Source organism: Cupressus sempervirens, chromosome 3 (genome assembly GCF_028749045.1).
Source record: "Cupressus sempervirens isolate cs-2001-9-10 chromosome 3, ASM2874904v1, whole genome shotgun sequence".
NCBI lineage: Eukaryota > Viridiplantae > Streptophyta > Pinopsida > Cupressales > Cupressaceae > Cupressus > Cupressus sempervirens.
In genome coordinates, this window is record NC_143120.1 from 1,003,578,224 (window position 1) to 1,003,591,992 (window position 13,769).

Consider the following 13,769-nt stretch of genomic DNA (forward strand, 5'->3'; position numbering starts at 1 on the left):
GCTGATGAGAATTCTTACTCCTACATAGATTAGAGGTATGTCCCTTTTAACCATAGAAATGACAAGTAGATTTAGTGTTCTTACCTTTGTTGCTCCTTTCTTCTATAGTCTTGGATAAGTCTCCTTGTTCAATTCTAATGTATCCTAGTCCTGAAGTATCATTGCTAGCCCTTGGTAATTTCAGTAGTTTCTCAAAGTGCTTGATGGCCTCATTAGATTTTTTTAAGCTCTCTACAATCTCCTTTTCTCTTTTCATGTCATTTTGTAGTTGTTAATTTTGTATCTTTAGTGTAGAGATCTCAATATCCTTGACATTTAGTTCATGATGTGTATTCATCATCTTGCTTAGGGTGTCTAGTTGTATGTTTGAGATTCTTGCAAGTTCAATTGACTTTTCTTCCAGTCTTTTGGCAAGATTTCTCTTTTCTTCTTCTAGCATAGCCTTGTCTTCAATGGCTCTTTTCTTCTATTTAATCACTTCACAAAGCATCACAGCTTGTGATTCTTGTTCAAGCTTGAGTGTTCTAATTTCTTTTTCTTGAGCTCTATTATTCTCCATTAGGTCTACTATTGTTGCATCAAACTCTTTGGAATCCCTACTTGCAAATAGATTTGAGGTGTCAATCTCCTTGTACTATGTATCATTCTCAGCTATGGCAATCTCTCTTCTTCTCTTTAAAGATTTTCTTAGTTCCTCTCTAGCTTCTTCCAAAGCATGTAAAGCAAGTTGTATATCAATTGCTTGATTCTCTACAATCTTCCCAAGTTTGTAGACTTTCATTTCCAAATCTTCTCTCCTAGCTGTAAGGCTCCTTCTTGTAAGAACTTGGCTCTGATACCAAGTGTTGGAATTTGCAAGTGGGAAGTTTTACTTCTGAGAGGGGGGGTGAATCATAAGTAACTAAGTTTAACCTTTTCAAAACCTTTTTGCTGAAAACATTCACATGCATCTAATTCATCTAATGAACATAAAAGTAAAGATATTCATGAAAATAGATAACACAAGATTTGGTAACCCAAAAACCCTCCAAAATGAGAAGGAAAAATTGGGGTGGGGATGACACCCATAGAGTATCACTATAGCAATATGTAACTTGTTCAAGGTTACTAAGTTTGACCACTTTCAATGGTCTGCCCTATGAAATGCTTTTCCTCTTAAAGAATTTACACCCGATTATAAGTGATCTGGTTAAAGGATTTAACCACCTTGTTAGAAGTGGGCCAGGTTAAAGGAATTTAGTACATTCACTTGGAATAGCACCATGTTAAAGGATTTACAAATGGTTGTTAAACCAATCTAGCTGCAAAGTCAGCCTATCAACATAGGATTTCCATTCTTACAATAGAATGGTTAGAAAGCATGGTAGAATGTCTTGACCTAATAACTTGCAATCCTCAATTGCTGATTCTAGATCCTTGTTCTTCTCTATCTACTCTAATCCTTGCTTGATTTGATATGTCACTCTTCAAAGTTTTGATACTCTATTCTTGATCAACTAGATTCTATAATGTTGCTCTGTTCTTCACTAAGTCTTTACACCCTTGTGCAATTCACTATAATTCACCCATACACTTCTCTCATGTGATCTCTCTTTAGCATAATGGGGTTTCATCCTCCTTTTAAAGATTTTAAAGACTTAGGGTTAGGTATGAATCTACAATCAATATTAAATCTTCATATCCTGCTCAATTCTTGAACTTTTCCTATTGGTTGCATGCCTTCTCCATTTTTCTTATTAGCTACATGTTGATTACATACATAATGAAAAAGATTTGATCTTATCTTCAAGATCCTTTGAGATCCATCTTATGTTAGCTTCAAAAATAGATTACATCTGAGTTTGTGAAGGCACAAACTCATATGCTAATTCTATGTTATGCAACACTTACTAGTTGCTAATGCTCAGCACATATATGAATTCTATCTCACTCGGCATCTATAGTAATTCTATTTCACTCAACATGTATACTCTACTAGGCACCTATAGTGACTTAGCATCACCTATCACTTAGCACTTGAACTTCTCTCGACACCTAAAGATCACTTGGCACCTATTGAATTCTCTGGCTTGGCACACATAGTAGCTCAGCTTCTGTATTATACTTGACATTAACTTGAGAATTGGTTAAGTGTGTTGACACTCAATTGTCAAAACCAATCTGAGACTAATAGTAAGATCTCCCACAATTCCACAAGGATTCATAGTGTACTATAAGCATGGAAATGCTTGAACACATTCATTCTATTGAACCATCATCCAAGGTGGAAGGAAAATTTCATTTTGATGTGTAAAAAAAGCTGCAAATTAACACAATATTCCTACATCTTCAAGTACCTTCTTAGAAATGGATGTAATTATTACTAGCACCTCCCTCTTATCAGGCTCCATTCAAGTGTAGAAACTCTACCTTACATAGATATTTAGGATGGAATTATTATATGCCCTGAGTACTTACATAAATACTAGACACACACCTTGTGTATCTCTTTTGGCTTCTTCAGGGTGGGCTCACATAGATTCTAGATACAGGTCAATCACCATACTGCTAGAGAGGATCAGGTGTGTAGACTTTGTACCTTAGTAGAGGCAGAATCTAAGATCCATTTCCTTTTTAGATGCCCCATATATTAAGAGATTAGAGGGAAATTTTATTATCTATTTAGAGATTGAAAATCCCTCTCACATCTTTTTAGGTATATAGATTAGGGTTACATTGTGCTCTATCTCCATAAGTCCTTATAGTTTCCTGACCATACTTTATAGATATCATTTCCTAGGAGTCAGAACTAGGCACAAATTATTATGATCTTCTTCTTTCCATTAGATTCAGCTTGAGGTGTGAAGTGACTCTATAGTTTCTCTAAAATAGGCCATTCTAGATCTCTTCACTAGAGACACTCCTCTCATAGCACTCAACTTCATCACAGGGCCTTTGGTAGCCAAGAAAATTAGTCACTGTTGGAATTTTTCCCCGTGAGGATAGATACCTAATATTTTCTACGATGTCTCCTACTTTCTTCTTCTTTTATTGTACTTGTTTCTTTTTGGACACTATTTGGTGCTCCATTTGTTTGCTTTCTTCTTGGTGTAAGCTTCTAGTCCCATAGACCCACGTTGTGGTCTTTTGTTGGACATTAATAAAATTATCTTATCTTATCTTATCAAGGAATTCTATCATGATTTCCTAATCACGTATTTTCCCCACTAAACTTCTTTTCCTATCTAAAACAATGATACTTAGAGTTAAAACTTCCAACTTCACAATTTGCCACTACCGAATAGAAAAATGCAAATGGATTGTTGCAGTTGTTCCTTGATTAGTATTTTTTTTAAATCTATGTGGTTCATGGGGAGGCAAAAATTGACTTCTCATGTTGGTATTAGGTGAGTATGGTGCCATGAGTATGAAGTGGAGTCCTCTAGTATAGTACAAAATTATATAAGGAGACACCCAAAATAAATGTAGGTGAATCTTGTTTCCAAAATGGAATGATATTCTCTACTTCAGTGTGTCCATGTAAAGAATACCCCATTGCGGATAGAAGATTGTAATGAAAATAATGTGGGGGTAGACACAAAGAACAATAATGGATATGGAGCAAGTACTGTGGATGAGTCTTAGGCAGTGGTAGGAATTCTGTTCATAACTCCTCCTAGAACAAAGAAAATGGTGTATCCACTCACCTCCTCTCCATTATCAATTTCAACAAACATTTGCATAGAATCCCCTCCAGACATTCATTGTCTGCCTTTAGTATTCATCGTACATACAATCCCCATATTATTTTTAAAATCAAAAAATACATGTAGATACTCAATACAAAACACTCATTCCATTTTAAAAGTTCTTATATAACGATCAATGCTTGATGCTCTAGATTCACTTGAATCAATAACAAGTTCAAAAACTAACAATCCAACATTATTTGGAGCATTTTGAAAATGATCAACACACCCCTTTGACTATGTATGTTATCTTGAACACATCATTTGGGATAGGCTCAACAAAGCAATGAACTCCTCCACTAAATATCTCTTCAACGTACACCATGGCTTATCTATCTAAGAGGGTTAGGCAGGGACCAAAGTGGGTCCAGCTAAAAAAATTGGTTTTCAAAAAGTTGGCATATCAAATCAACCCAATGAGCTTACCTCACAAATTGAAATCATTTTGAAACATTGATCATCTCTCAAAACCATTTTTAACCTTTCATGTAGACTAGCAAATTCATGCTAAGCGGTCCTTTGACTAAACTTAAAAACTGACTGAATCACCTGATTGAGTTTTGAAATCAAACATACTAATTCTTTGCTCTGTATTCTCACACCTTGTTAGATTTTATCTCATGAATACTTTGAGATCAAAAGATATTGACCATCAAAGTTGTCTTCTCAGAACTAGCTACAGGCAAACATGTTAGAAAACCATTAAATGCATTCAGTTTTGGCTTAAAAAATAGGTCAAAATGATACTTGAGGGCATGAAAAATGGGGAATTAGTTCAATGTCACAAGGTGAATATAAATATATGATTTGGGCTTATGAAAAATAACTGGGTGCATTTGGTGAGTAGTCAAAGTGGGGTACTTGGATTTGCAGGACTAGGAACAATGGCAGAATATTGATTTTGCAAATGGAATGGACTTCGAAAAGTGTGTGGACAGATTTTTCAAGACTTGAAAATTGGAATATTTAAAGTATTTTTAGAGTAGAGTAAAATCATACAATCCATTATATCTCACCTATCACAAGTTCAGAGTTATGACATCTCGAACATGAGTACTGATCAATCTGCATTTTATGACACCAGTAGAACTTTAGAAATTACATTTGGAATCATATTTGAAAACTGATCAAACAGATTTATTTATAAGCTCAAATCTAAAACATAACATTTCTTTGACCTATAGAATTCAAAGAAAAAGATTTTTTTTCATTTTGGTCAACTAGGTCAATGTTATAACTTCTCAAACAAGGCTTCTTAGAATTCTGAACAATTTGCATCAGCATGACAACAATAAACAACCTACTTTGAGGGATTCAAAACCTAGTAAAAACACATCAGAATGACTTGAAGTCTAAAATATATGTTTTTTGATATGTGTAATAAACATTTCCAAAGTGGTGAGTCATGAAATATTACTAGGTGTGAGATATTCAATTGCAAATTAGACTTCCTATTGTTGTTTAACACTTGGACAAAAATGCAGAACTGAACATTGCACAAAATGAAACTTCGCTGAATGACTCAAAATGAAAATTTATCAATACAAGGCACATGAATATGTTGAATGCAAGGTGTTATAAACATTAAACACTTTTTAGGTCTCAAAAGGACAACGTGCATGAAATGTGCTTATAGGGCTCAATTTTCAGAATGGTACTTAAAATTAGGAGTGCAATTTTGAGTCCCAACAGATTTAATGAGCTTGATCAAACCCTAAGATGTATAGTTATGTTTAAGGGGAGAAAGACTAAACCTATCTATTTAAGGATATATAGGAGACACTTTACTTGTGTCATTGGCTAGTGAATTTGTGAGAAAGTGAAGAACAAAGTTGTAGAGGAAAAGTGAGAAGTTAGTGATTGCAAGATTGCTTAAAGGTTTACCAAGAATATTAGTGATAGAGAATGTGACGAAGTCTAATAAATGAACTAGGAATGAGCTAAATAGAGATCTAAAAGTGCAAAGAAAGTTGTATTTTATCATATCAACCTAGTTGTTACTTTCTAACCATTGTGGCAGTAAAATCCTTTACTCAAGGTTGACCTAATAGTCATATTGTAAATCCTTTAATCAAGGTGATATTATAATGGAATGTTCTAAAGTACTATAACAATGCAATTCCTAATAGGGTTATTAAATCCTTTAATAGGGTTACACCTAATAGTGTGTTTTTTAACCTTTAATAGTATTGGCTCTTAACCATGCTGACTTCATAAGAGTGAATAGTAGTAGCATGTTACTTGGTGATTTTTCCTGAATTGGGTTTCCATGTTAAATCTTGGTGTCATAGTTGTGTGAATATTTTTTTCATGTTTCATACTATTTCATGTTATATGTTTATGTTATTTGACATATACTAAACAAAGAGCCAAGTGTGAGACGATAAGTTGGAATATTTATAAGTTTCTATATTGGCCGAGTGGATTCATGAGTTTGATTAAGTTGTTTGAAGCTGTTAAATGTTGAATTGGTTCATTTGGCTTTGTAGGTAACCAATTCACCCCCCTCAGATATTCTAATTATTCTAACATATATAAAGATCCTTGAGAAGATGGAGAAAAAGAGCTAGGTTGGGATGGACATCTTACATCTATGGTATTATTTCAATTTTGACATATTAGGTGTGATATAAGGATGATCATAGATTTCATGGTTTCTTCCATGTCTTGCATTGGGAGCACTATCTCAAAAAAACATTGTGACCATGCTAGAGGAGCAAGATGTTGTTCCAAGAAGAAGGCATTCCTCTTCAAATACCTAGTGTCAGTTGATCATAATCCTTGAGTTTTGTTACATTCCTTTCATCATAAAAAGGGTTTTCAAACCAAGGTAATGGCTAGTGTCACTTTTAGAGATGCTACATACGTAGACAATAAGATTCCATAGGGAAATGTGGTGCATATCAAAGGGTAATGGAGCAAGTTGGTAGAAGGTTGACTATCAACAAAGAATGGGAGGCATTTCATGAAGCCAAGATGGAGATGAAGGGGATATGTGTCAAGATCAAAATAAGCCTACAACCCTTTAAAAAAAAAATATTACTCTCCCTCTATTATCTTTTGCAGGGTTCTAAATGTAATCAATTTTTTTGACAAAGCTAATAAAGTTGTAAATATCCCTCTATATAGGGTTATCCTCAAGTGTTGAATATATTTTTCCTTTAGCATCATTTAATTAATATATGAGAAACATGCATAATTGCTGTAAAGGTTGTCTATATAATGTATTTTGACCTTATTTGTTTTAAAATATTTAGAATGTTTTGATTTCTCTTGGAAACTTTCTTTTCAATATATAGTTGTGTGTGGGTTTCATTCTAGGAACGAATTAAATTCCATCTACAAAGTTATAACAAGGTTTGAATTGTTTATGGATGTGTAAGAAGAGTTTCTATGTTCAAATAAGGATTTGTGTTAAATGTCAATCATAATTCCTAGTAAAACCACTAAATGTGAGGTTATATGTTTTTGAATTTGTTTTCATCATCCTTAGTGTGACTATGTACTCATAGAATAGGTGATGATCCATACTATACAAAGTTCTATCAAAATTACCCAATTATAAAGTGTTATTTTATTTTATTTTTTGGAAAGTGAGTTTGTACTTATTCACTCTCAATTGTTTGTTCAAATGATGCAAGAAGAAAGAGACAATTCTGAGCAAGCCTTTATATGATTTGATTTGTTTATTTGAGAGTCATCTTCTTAGTTGTAATACTTGTTTTAAATAACTAATGTCTTTGAGTTTTACAAAAAAAGTTAACCATCCAATTTTTGTAGAGCGCAAAGTGTTGGTATTCCTTCTGGGAACTAATCCTTGTTGATTGGCCAAGTCCAATGTAAGGATTAAGTATAAAGTATAGCTATCTTTTAGGTCCTAGTATTTTTTTGATTTGGGGAACCAACAAGATAAAGAGGAGAGGTAGAGATTAAAAAAAGGCATAGAGAGGGATAATAATTAATGAAAAAAGATAAATATATAGAGAGGGGGAGAGAAGGGGGAAGTGAGAATTAGAGGGTTGGAAGATAGACATGCAAAGATTAGAAGTGATATATAACTAGAAACATGTAGAGATATACAAGTCAAGAAAAAGAGATATAATGAGTAACGAATAGGTGGAATATGAATAGGAGAAGAGATACATAAGAAGAGAAAGATGGAGAAATTGTATATATATATACATATATATATACATAAATACATATATATATACATAAATACATATATATATACATATATACATATATATATACATATATATACATGTATATATATACATATATATACATCTATATATACATATATACATATATATACATATATATACATATATATACATGTATATATATATGTATATACATATATATATATACATAAAGAGGGATAATAATTAATGAAAAAAGATAAATATATAGAGAGGGGGAGAGAAGGGGGAAGTGAGAATTAGAGGGTGGGAAGATAGACATGCAAAGATTAGAAGTGATATATAACTAGAAACATGCAGAGATATACAAGCCAAGAAAAAGAGATATAATGAGTAACGAATAGGTGAAATATGAATAGGAGAAGAGATACATAAGAAGAGAAAGATGGAGAAATTATATATATATATATATATATATACATACATACATACATACATACATATATATATATACATATGTATATATATATGTATATATGTATATATGTATATGCATATACATATATATACATATACATATATATATACATATACATATACATATATATATACATATACATATATATATACATGTATATGTATATATATGTATATGCATATACATATATACATATATACATATATATATACATATGTATATATACATGTATATATATATATGTATATATACATATACATATATATATATATATATGTATATATGTATATATATATATATATGTATATATATATATATATGTATATATATATATATATATATATATATATATATATATATATATATATATATAGAGAGAGAGAGAGAGAGAGAGAGAGAGAGAGAGAGAGAGAGAGAGAGAGAGAGAGAGATTTGTAGAAAGACAAAGATATAACAAAGTATTGAGAGAGGGGGAGAGGGAGATAAAGAGATAAACAAGCAACAAGAAACAAGTAGAGGGATAAATGTATAGTGGGGTAGATGAAAGTAGAGAGAAAAAAGGAGAAAGTAGACAATGGGAACAATAGGAAAATTGATATGTAGTGATATGTAGAGAGGAATATTAGAGAGAAAGTATGATATATGGGTGTGTTTAGAATCACGGTGAGAAAAACTAGGTGCTTATGTGATGATGAAGTTCAAAAATAAGATTTAGGAAACTTGATATGAAAAGCTGAATAGATTATCAATGTTATTTCAAAGATATGCATGGAAAATTTGTAGAAATTAATTTTAGTTTCTAAGCTACTAAGTGCTTTTTGAAAGAAAGAAAAAATCTATTTAGTGAAAATTTCAAATTTCAATGCAACAATACTATTTTTTTAGAAAAATAAAACATAATCTAAGAAAGTGTTTGTTTGAACACCCAAAGTACAATTAAAACTTAATATTTAATTGGGCCCTTAGATATAAGTAGACGGCATGTGTCTAAACGTGGCACATATTTGTCTATAATTTTTTCTAGGTAAGTTATGATTTTTATTACAAATTTTTAAAATATACAAACTTGTATGCCTGATAACCATAGCCTGTTCAAAATTTTATACAATTCATTTTCTACAATCCTATAGTGTGTGAACCATAGAATGTGACACATCTTTCGGATTTACCAAAATTTGAAACTATTTGAATGTTATTGATATTTTTGAGTCAAGCTCAATCAAGACTTTAGTTGTAATGCATGTAGAAAATCAATAACAATGTTATATTAAATTAAATATAGGGAAAAAATTTCATTGGTAGAAAGTTAACAACTTCTCCAAGAAGTCCCTTTTGTTTTATGAATTATGGGAAAAAATAGTCATTGACTACATGGGGAATATCTAGAAAACCAAGGATATACTAAAAATACATGTTTTCTATTAACTTTTAAAGTTTGGTATTGCTAATCCAAACCTTATAGAAATCCTATAGAAAATTGAAGGGTGGATTATGTTAGATAATAAATGAATATTAGTTTATAGCAAATATAAAAAATGGATATTATTTCTCAAGTTATTTTTACATTTATGTTTTCAAAATGAATATCCTTTTGAAATGAATATCTATTTTCAAAATCACAAAAAAAACATTTTGGTAAAATGAACATATCTTTTACATTTTTATCAAAATTTTGATTTTATACATGTCAAAGAGGTGGTTTAGAGCTCTACACAATGCAATGGTTAGTATTTTATATTGCGCATGTGCACACACACACACACACACACATCTAATTAATTCAAGCTCATACTATTGGAAATGTGGAGAGTAACTGAGAGGGGAGGGGCGAATCAATTACCACAAAACAATTCCCTATCCCTAGATATCAAATCAAACTTTTCACTGATAATGCAATTCTTTGTCCAACTCAGTTAAAACTAAGTTATTATTGTAACTCGGTTAACAAATAATTCTTATGAATATTAATCTATTTTAAGCTTTATCAACTTAGTTGCAAAAACATAAAGCATAGAGAAAATAACATGAACATAGATGACACCAAGATTTAATGTGGAAACCCAATTTGGGAAAACCACCATTCAACTAGTTACAATATTTTCACTCTTCTAAAGTGAGCCCTATTAGGAGCAAACCCTGTTAAAGGTTACAATACATAATGCTAAGTATGACCTTGTTAGAGGATTTAGATCACCCTATTAAGAGTGACCTAGTTAGAGGTCTTCAAACATTTCAACCTTGAAATGTCACCTTCTTAAAGGATTTACAATTTGAATATTAAGTCAAATCTGTTAAGAAATTTCTTCAATGCTACAATGGTTAGAAGGTAATGGTAATTTGACTTTATTTGTGAAGTAACTTCTTTTGTAAATTCAGATTTCTATTCTGGCTTGACCTCCGGATCCTTATCGATCAAAATACTCTTTGCAACTTATCTTCCACACTTTCCTACTGTGCCTTTCCCTTTGATTACATATCCATATTATTCTACATATTCCTTTTTTGTCCTTCTCCTCACTACTTGACCTTTTGTATATATCATAAGCTTTGTCAAGTAAGCTTGAATACCTTTTTAAATAACCATTAAACATCTAAATAGTTTGCATCAATTATTTAGTTAATAGACAAGTGTAATATATTGAAGCTCAGTCAATACTATGATTGATCACTTGGTTAACACTGGAAGTCCTTTAATGCTTGACTACTTGGTTAATACTAGAAGCACTTGGTTAACACTTGAAAGTCCTTCATTTCTTGATTACTTGGTTAATACTGGCATCCTTCATTTACTGACTACTAGATTAATACTAATATCCTTCATTGCCTGAATGCTTGGTTAACACTAAATTTTTTGTAACATCAATGACAACATACAATTGAAGAATTATTTCCAATAATATCTGTCTTTGAAATTGATGGAAATATAATATGTCAACATAAAATGCTAAAATTATGAGCAATTAGATAATATCCTTAGTTTGATTTTGATTCTCATCCATACCAACTTCCTTTGTGATTCTGCCTAGATTTTTCTTAGTTGCTTCCAAATGAATTCTCCCTCTTACATCTACCATCAATTCACTATGTAATTTTGTCATTATTCTCCTTCTTTGTTATATCTCAGGGTAAAATCACAAACCTGTGTCACCTTTTGTGATATCTTGTATCGTTTTGACCAGAACACTTTCAGCCGTAATTGATCCGATCGTACACACGTGGCAGTTTCGTGCACCTACGTGGTGTGTACGGTTCTAGCCAAAACCGGTTCAGCCGAAAGGGTTACGGCTGAAACCCCAAAACGGAATAAAACTCAGCGGCTATCATTGTTACTGTTGTGGTTTCTAAATGTTTGGAGAGCAGATTAAGGGTTTCGGCCGTAACTGGTTGGTGGTTTTTCCCTCCCTATTTTTTAATAGTTTTTGAACATATTTTTTGATTAGTAGATTTTAATCATACTTAAAATAGTTGTTTTTTACGTATTTTGTGAGTGGAATGCTTTAAATTATTTATTTTTTAATATGTTTAAATTATTTAAATTATTTTAGATTATTTAAGAATGGTATTTAAATTAATTTGTTAGCAAAAATGTAGTTAAACATGAGATAAAAACGTAGAAAAACATTAATTAAAAGTGTAGAAAAATATTAGGAAAAACATTAGAGTAAAATATAGAAAAACATTAGTTAAAAGTGTAGAAAAACATTAGGTTAAAATATAAAAAAACATTAGGTTAAAATATAAAAAAACATTAGGTTAAAATATACAAAAAAATTAGTTTAAAATATACAAAAATATACCTTCTAACATAACCTTATATTAACTACAATCATAACCCATACCACATTCTAACCATAACATAGGCCCTCTACTAACCGAATGAACCACACTTAGATATTGATGATGTTCATTTTAACAACTATTTATTGTTAGGTAATAATGATTCTTATATTACCAAATGACACATAACGACCTCATGATACGTTTCTAAGTATTTTTATCCATATATATGTTAAGGGGACTTAGGGACTCCTACTAGGTCATTACATCTATTATAGGTTGTAATAGGTATTCATATGTTTACTAGCACATAATAGGTATTGTCAGGTAATAATGAGTCTTACATTACCAAACAACACATTACTTGATCACTTATGTCAACTGCGTTTTTCAATACCTTATCCATACATGTGTGTCTTAAGGGGACATAGGAGTCATAATAGGTCATACTATTTTTTATAGGTTAGATAATAAATCTTAATATGTATTATTAGGATATAATAGGTCTTATTAGGTAATGATGATTCTTACATTACCATATGACACATAATGACCTCATGATACATTTTTAGGTATTTTTATCCATATATATGTTAAGGGGACCTAGGGACTCCTACTAGGTCATTATGTCTGTTATAGGTTGTAATAGGTACATTCATATGTTTACTAGCACATAATAGGTATTGTTAGGTAATAATAAGTCTTACATTACCAAACAACACATTAGTTGATCACTTATGTCAACTGTGTTTTTCAATACCTTATCCATACATGTGTGTCTTAAGGGGACATAGGAGTCGTAATAGGTCATACTATTTTTTATAGGTTCTAATAAATCTTAATATGTATTATTAGGATATAATAGGTCTTATTAGGTAATGATGATTCTTACATTACCAAATGACACATAATGACCTCATGATACATTTTTAGGTATTTTTATCCATATATATGTTAAGGGGACCTAGGGACTCCTACTAGGTCATTACATCTGTTATAGGTTGTAATAGGTATTCATATGTTTACTAGCACATAATAGGTATTGTTAGGTAATAATGAGTCTTACATTACCAAACAACACATTACTTGATCACTTATGTCAACTGCGTTTTTCAATACCTTATCCATACATGTGTGTCTTAAGGGGACATAGGAGTCGTAATACATCATACTATTTTTTATAGGTTCTAATAAATCTTAATATGTATTATTAGGATATAATAGGTCTTATTAGGTAATGATGATTCTTACATTACCATATGACACATAACGACCTCATGATACATTTTTAGGTATTTTTATCCATATATATGTTAAGGGGACCTAGGGACTCCTACTAGGTCATTACGTCTGTTATAGGTTGTAATAGGTATTCATATGTTTACTAGCACATAATAGGTATTGTTAGGTAATAATGAGTCTTACATTACCAAACAACACATTACTTGATCACTTATGTCAACTGCGTTTTTCAATACGTTATCCATACATGTGTGTCTTAAGGGGACATAGGAGTCATAATAGGTCATACTATTTTTTATAGGTTAGATAATAAATCTTAATATGTATTATTAGGATATAATAGGTCTTATTAGGTAATGATGATTCTTACATTACCATATGACACATAACGACCTCATG